At 41.3% G+C, this 7,311-nt stretch overlaps 1 protein-coding gene across 1 annotated transcript in view; it reads right to left on the bottom strand.

The window, feature by feature from the left end:
• The window catches only part of TNK2 (tyrosine kinase non receptor 2), a 121,243-nt gene extending 115,265 nt beyond the window's left edge, over positions 1-5,978 (bottom strand). The window contains exon 1 of the mRNA XM_018561582.1: positions 5,646-5,978. The gene's annotated coding sequence lies outside the window, so the exon portion shown is untranslated. The remainder of the gene's footprint in view (positions 1-5,645) is intronic.
• Between the last annotated feature and the right edge of the window lie 1,333 nt (positions 5,979-7,311).

A 7,311-nucleotide genomic window follows, 5' to 3' on the forward strand; every position in this document is an offset into this window, starting at 1 on the left:
CAAAAAAACGAGCACATATAGACGATCGGCGGGCTATGGAGCCGCCGATCGTCTATATGTGAAACACCCGGTAACGGGTGTTTGCATTGGTCGGGTCTTTTCCGCCCGTGCGTGCCCGCCAAGGGGTGCGCGCGAGCAGAAAAAAAATGCCGTCTGGAGACGGCAACCCGCCATTGCAGCAGTGCCGTCCATCCGTTTTTGCCGGGCGGACGGCAAGTGGTTAAAGCTAAAATGGTAAAGGAAACAGAATCTACAAAAAACAAGTTCAAATGCAATATACAATTTTTCTCCTCTTACTACAAAAAAAGAGGACTGTGGGAGTGTGAGCGTGGGGAACTTACACTACGCCCCAGTGGGGAATATTTCTGTGTTTTCAGCTTGATAAAAAAGTCTTTGGATAACAAACACTGTAACTGCTTTTTGAAAGAATATTAGAGTTTATTTTGGAAGCATCTAGTCAAACATAAGTTCAAGAAACAGCTCAATCAGTATGAAAGGCACAGTGTATGTGCACAGCAGAACTATTAAAATGAAACCAACATTCTGTTCATTAATCAAAGGCAGAACAGTCATCGTCCAGGAACAGCTTTGGGCTCAGCCTAAGTACCGTACTATAAGCAGCTTTTGTCAGATAAAACCCTCCATATGCCAGGCATGGTGCTGCAATGCTAAAATACACGTGAGACAAGCAGAGGGAGTCCAAGGATACAAGGGATGGAAAATCATTTAGCTTAATCATCTCAAGCACACTGTTATCTAGTACATGTTATCATTACTAAAACTTTACACAACAACACAAACGTATACAGTCAATACAAATAATGCATCAAACACATATCAAATAATGTACATTCATTTTTTCCTGTTTGCATAAATAGCCACTAAATACAAAGTTAAGATCCAGGATTATTTAATCCAGAATGGAAGCTGGCAAACATAATGACAGAGACTTCCAAATCTGCTGGGGAAACACGTATTTGTAAAGCTGCGGCTAATCATTTGTTTGCCATATGTTAAAACTAGCACATAGATACAGAGGTAGAAAGGAATTCTTTAGCACATGACACAGAGGGTCTACTTTTCTAAAAAACTAATTACAAACAGCAGGGAGAAATCACTATCAAAATAGCTGGCACACTTTTGCAGGTTTGCCTGAGAATACGGATGTCTACACATCCTGGAAACATTATCACTTATATCCGGAATCATACACACGTGTTCAATGTATACGTTACTGACCCCTTTGCTACCATTGCTGTTCAGTCCTTTTACACATAAAAGTTCCCTGGCGGTCATGCTAATCCAATACTTGAGTACTTTGGAAAGACTAGGGATCGGCATGCATTGTGAGTTTTGACTTCACTCTGACTTTTTTGACCTGCATGTTTGTTCTAAGCCAATGTCTCAAACTACTAAAGCTAAGCAACCAGAAATGGAAACTTTACATACATGCAGGATTCATTTAAAGTGACCTAGTTGATTCCCCTGCAAAATGTAAACACTGGCTCCTACAATAAAACACTAGGAATACTTACCTCTCCAGGGGGCTAGCATGTCGGAACTCACCCATCTTCTGACACTGCAGCCTCTGCATGTGCAGTGTGAATCCCTGTGCAAAACATGGGCTATGGCAGCTTCCATTGCTGCCATCAATTTCAAAATGACCTAATTTGTTTCTTAAAATTGTATATTTTCTCAGTTTAAACATCTGATATGTTTTCTATTTTCTATTGTGAATAAAATATGGGTGTATGAGATTTACAAATCATTGCATTCTCTTTTTATGTAGACTTTACACAGCGCCCCAACTTTTTTGGAATTGGGGTTGCACATGAATTAGCAATATGTACACTAAAATGAGTTGTGCAGCCTGGTTAATGAATGCATCGTTAAGACAGTTTATGAGCCTTTAATTAAAAAAGCATCATTGCTATAGAGGTGATCTTTTTTATTGCTACAACAGAAACCTTTTACACACTATTCTCTAAGCAGTTTTGCCCCATTTGGCATTTACTACTTGAGTGCAGATAGGTACTATGGAGCCCTATAAAGAACATCCAGCTGTCTTTATAGAGAGGGACTACTGCAGCAAGTTACCGTATATACTCGAGTATAAGCAGAGATTTTCAGCCCATTTGCCCCCCTCGGCTTATACTCGAGTCAGCGCCAGCGCGTCTTCTTACTTACCTCGCCGAGCGTCGCGTCACTGCTGCTCCGGTGTGCGGTGCTCCGAGCGGGGTCATCTGGCAGTCTCCGGGTCCTAATTTAGGTGGCCGGAGACTGCCAGATGACCCCGCTCGGAGCGCCGCACACCGCAGCAGCAGCGACGCTCGGCGAGGTAAGTAAGAAGAAAAAAAAACCCCCCGCAGCGGCCAGTCAGGCAGGGGAGCAGGGATGAGTCAGCGGCGCGCTGATCAGGCGAGAGGAGCTCCAGGTGGGGTTGTAATTTAGCGGGCAGGCACCTCTGAGCCAGCTAAATTAGGACCCCACCTGGAGCTCCTCCCACTGGACCAGCGCGCCGCTGACTCGTCCCTGCTCTCTCCGTGATGTGATGATCGATCACCGGCACACGGACACAGTGAGTGAGGGGGGGGGGTGGGGGTAGAGAGAGATTCATTAAGCAATTATATATGTATTGTCTGCACTGTATTAGCAGTATATACTACATATAGAGTATATACTGCTAATACAGTGCAGACAATACATTTACAATTATACTAACATGAATGTATTAAATGATCTGTATGTAGCCCTGTACTATGGATCATTTAACCCATTCATGTTAGCAGAGGATCATTGTAAATGTATTGTTGCAGGCACTCTATATGTACATGTACTATATACTACATATAGAGTGCACTGAACAATAGATTTACAATTATCCTCTGCTAATATGAATGGGTTAAATGATCCGTAGTACATGATATGTAGCCCTGTACCCCCTTTTCCACTTACAGAGCTAGGTTATTTTTCTTTTAAATAAATATTAATGTAATTTTATTGGTATCTATCTACCAGTAGCTGCCTCATTTCCCACCCTCGGCTTATATTCGGGTCAATACTTTTTCCCAGTTTTATTTGGTAAAATTAGGTACCTCGGCTTATATTCGGGGTGGCTTATACTCGAGTATATACGGTAATTGATTATTCTGTTTAAGTCCTTGTTCTTCTACTGACCCTTTGGATTGTGTAAAAGTCAGTATGTCCATTACAGGGTTCATGGAGATATGTTTTACAGGCAGTGGGCACAACTGGAAGCAAAGTACTGTGGGCCCACATGTGGGAAAACCCAAAACAACAGGCCCTAGTGCTGCTGTTATTTATAAAAACCCATGTGGAAAAGTAACAAGGCATCTCTTTACTGTCTGGGTATGTTCTAAAATTCCAGTCTGCAACAAATTAAATATTATTGGTAATTTAGTCATCACAAAGCTAACAAGGTAAATTGCACAAGTAGCATTTCAATGCATAACTAAAAACTGTTAAATACAGGGGTGGACAAATTATTATGGACTTCAGGAGCCAGTTTGTCCAATCCAGGAGCCAGCAAGATTTTTCTTTAGGTGCCAGCTCCATTGACAACAGCTAGAGAAACCTCAAACGTTAGCAGCCAGTTGTAATTTTAAAGAACTTTGGCTTCTGGGCTCATGGCATTGGTCCAGCCCTGATTTAATGTATAACAACATGCCTCAAACAAGGAATAAACTTGGAAACGATAAAAAAAATGCAATTAAATATTTCATGGAAATTTTTCATGGAAAAAAGTCAAATAAACAGAACTCTTTTAGATTGAAGCCCTCAGGGGCAGGGCCCTCGTTACCATCTTGTCTTGTCTTGAATTGTATTGTGATTGTAATGTCTTCCTTATATTGTAAAGTGCTGCGCAAACTGTTGGCGCTATATAAATCCTGTATAATAATATTAATAACTCTGTAACAGTCAGTGCACAAGCAGCATGATTACATCCTGTATTGTTCTGCAGAGTTCGCCTCAGTGGGCACCCTCACTGGAATGTACTTAGGAATGCTGTTCAACTTCCTACTTGCCCCAGGCATAACTCCCATGACCTAAAAACCTTGTCAGTGAGAAACGTACAGGAAACACTCTATGCCAGCTTTTACCTTCCCAGGTTATTATAGAAGTGTATCTAAATCCAAGAATTAAAGTGTAATATATTGCGGCTTACCAGTCCTTGGATGTAATGGCTGCATTTCTTCTTTCCAGTTTTTTTTTTCTTTATTTTCACCTGGTGATCCTGCCAGTAACACACTCCCTATCCTAGGGTGAGAACACTCACTTACTGTACTGTATATATGGAGGCAATGTCACCATAAGACAGGTTGTGTGTTGGGACTAGACAGGTTGTGTATTGTCTAGTCCCAACACGCAACCTGTCTTAAGGTGCCCATACACTGCACGATTATCGTACGATAATCGTATGCGATCGGTTTTTCGTACGATAATCGAGCAGTGTGAACGGAGACGTGCGACCGTTTCTACTGTACCAGCATGTTCGAAAACCAGCCGGGAATCGTACGATTCTCGGCTGGTTAGAACGGTGCTCGGAAGACAAATGCCGAACGGGCCGGTGTGCACACGCGCACACTGCCCGTTCACCATTGCGGTCATCGGAAGCCCGCCCCTCAGGGGGGCGGACTTGTGATGATCGAGAGTGCGATCTGCCTGTCCAAGATAGGCAGATCGTACGTTTTTTTAATCCCTGTACAACCATCGCAAGACTAAAGTCTTGCGATGGTTGTAGAGTGTATGGCCACCTTTAGGGTTGTGTGTTGGGACTAGACAACACCTATCATCCCAAAGAATGGTAGGTGTTGTCTACTCCCAACACACAACCCTAAGGTAGGTTGTGTGTTGGGAGTAGACAACACCTACCATTCTTCGAAATTATGTCAGAGTTAAGAGTAGGGCTAGCCTCACTGCGTGGGGAAGTTTTTAAAATGCCCCATGTCCTTTTTTAAGCTGGCCATACACCTTTAGATTTCTCTTGATTACCCCATCAACGCTAAAGAGGGTGGATGAAGTAATCCCTGCTGCCAGCTATTATATTCAGCAGCCAGTGGAACCTGGGGCTGCTACATACCCAAACAGCGACTGCATCTGATTGGCAGCAGTCACTGTTTGGCCTGCAATTTCTTACCCAGGTGGTAACGCGGCCACCGCTCAAGTTTCGGTTGATGCAACAGAAACTTGCAGAAATTGGAGCAGTATATGCCCAGCATTTTGTGTGTATACATTAACCAGGACACCAACAGACACAGCAGTCAAAAGTTGACTGTTATCTAATTAGTATTAGTAAAAGTGCTCTTTTATTAGGAGGTATGTTGTCGTTAAGTTAATAATAATAATGAATGTGTTGGTTTTAATCATGAAATCATTTCTTTTACTGTTAATAGAAAGAAGAAACTGCTCTGAAATGCTTCTGCAACTTAAACACAAAGACTAGATCAAAGTCAGTCATAAAAAAAAAAACCTTGTTTCTAGTACAGATAGTGCAGACTGTTGATATTTTGGTATCCTTATTTCAGTGTATTCCTAAAATATTCTACTTGCATCAAAGGTTCATTTTTTTTTCACTAATCCACATAAGCAATCTGTAAAAGTGTGCACACCAAACTGGCACTTACCCCAAAACTAGTCCAGGCTGTATGTGCACCTGTCGGCTGATTTTCAGAGTCCTTTCATGGAACTGGTTGTCTTCTGTGTCTTCTGACTGCATTAATCTGCTGCACATTAAATAATTCATTGAGTTGACTGTAAGCTCCTCCAGTCAGGAGCGTCTGTTTCTTATTTTCTATAGAACCACATCTCCTGCCACGAATACAGAAGTCTCTGGGACATGTCTTCACAAATTATCTTGAAGCAAGTGTTCTTCTCAGTAGTGAGCAATGTGACAGCAATTTTCAGAGCATCCTTGCGGTTACACACAGCATACTTGTTGGAACACACCTAGAATATCAGAAGTGCACATTAAAACAAGCAACCATTCCCTCATAATTGTTTCACAGTCATTTTATAGCCTATTATTCTTACATAGCAAAGACCACACTAATTACATTGAAATGTGGTTATGTGAGGATTTTTAGAGGTCACATGTTAATAGGATGAGCTTTCAGTATTCAAGAAAAGATTATAGGTCATATTTTATAAGTTGATCATTTTGAATGTTTGCTGGACTGGCAACCTGCTTAGATTTTTCAAGAGGGTCTAGCTCAATGTGTTGGGGGGTCACTTTCTTAATGTATTAGAGATACTGAACCTTTTTTTGCAGCAGAAAATAAACAGACAATGTGGCATAAAAAGATATAGGTACCCGTATACAACACCATAAAATGAATACCTCTGTTCAGTACAATGTGCAGCCATCTTTGGACATGCTAATAGCTGCAATATCACATGGAAGTGAATCAAAGACCTTTTAGTAAACTAGCCATGCAGACATCTGTCCAAGACTGATAGGTTTAAGCCCCGATCAACTTCATCCCTACGGTGGACAGACAAGAAAGCAAAGCATTGTGCATTCTGAATTAGGTAACCTTACCTCACAACTGCATTATGATGTTAGCTGTCATACTGTGAAACACTGATTTGCCATCTTAGCCCAATCCACTCATGTCATGTTCTCCTGCCAACTGAGGTATATCTTGTACTAATCTATTTATTTTTTTCGTTTTGGATGTAGTTATTTCAGCAAAGCATTTGATACGGTTCCACATGATCTCCAAAGCTAAGACTTAACCCTTGTGTGGTTCAATGTATATGCAGTTGGCTAAAGAACAAATATACTTGGCTGTCAATGGGGTTCTTCCAGAACAGAGAACAATAACTAATGGTTTACACCAAGGCTCTCTACTAAGTTATGTTCTATATATTCTGTTAGTAAATTATATAACTGAAGGTTTTGTAGGTAAGGTGTGTCTTTTTGCTGATGACACAAAGGTAAGGTATGCAATAGGGTTAATATTTCTGGTTTGAAATATGGAAGTGTTTGTAACATGGAACATGATTTGGCAATGCTGGAAGATCACTCAGTGCAGTGGAAATGGTAGTTCAAGGTTTCTAAATGCATATTAATGCACTTAGGGAAAAGAGATCCGCTGACAGAGTAAAATATTAAGGGTTCAGTGTTGGCCAGAACTACAGAGGATTTAGGGGTTCTCATTTCAGATGATTGCAAAATAAGCAAACTGTGTGGCCTGGCAGAGGGAAGAGTCAATAGAATTCTGGGATGCATCACTAGAGGGATCACCAGCAGAAGGAAGAAGGTCCTGCTTCCCTATATATATATATATA

The sequence above is a fragment of the Nanorana parkeri genome, unplaced genomic scaffold (assembly GCF_000935625.1).
Source record: "Nanorana parkeri isolate BGI_ZX_2015 unplaced genomic scaffold, ASM93562v1 scaffold531, whole genome shotgun sequence".
NCBI lineage: Eukaryota > Metazoa > Chordata > Amphibia > Anura > Dicroglossidae > Nanorana > Nanorana parkeri.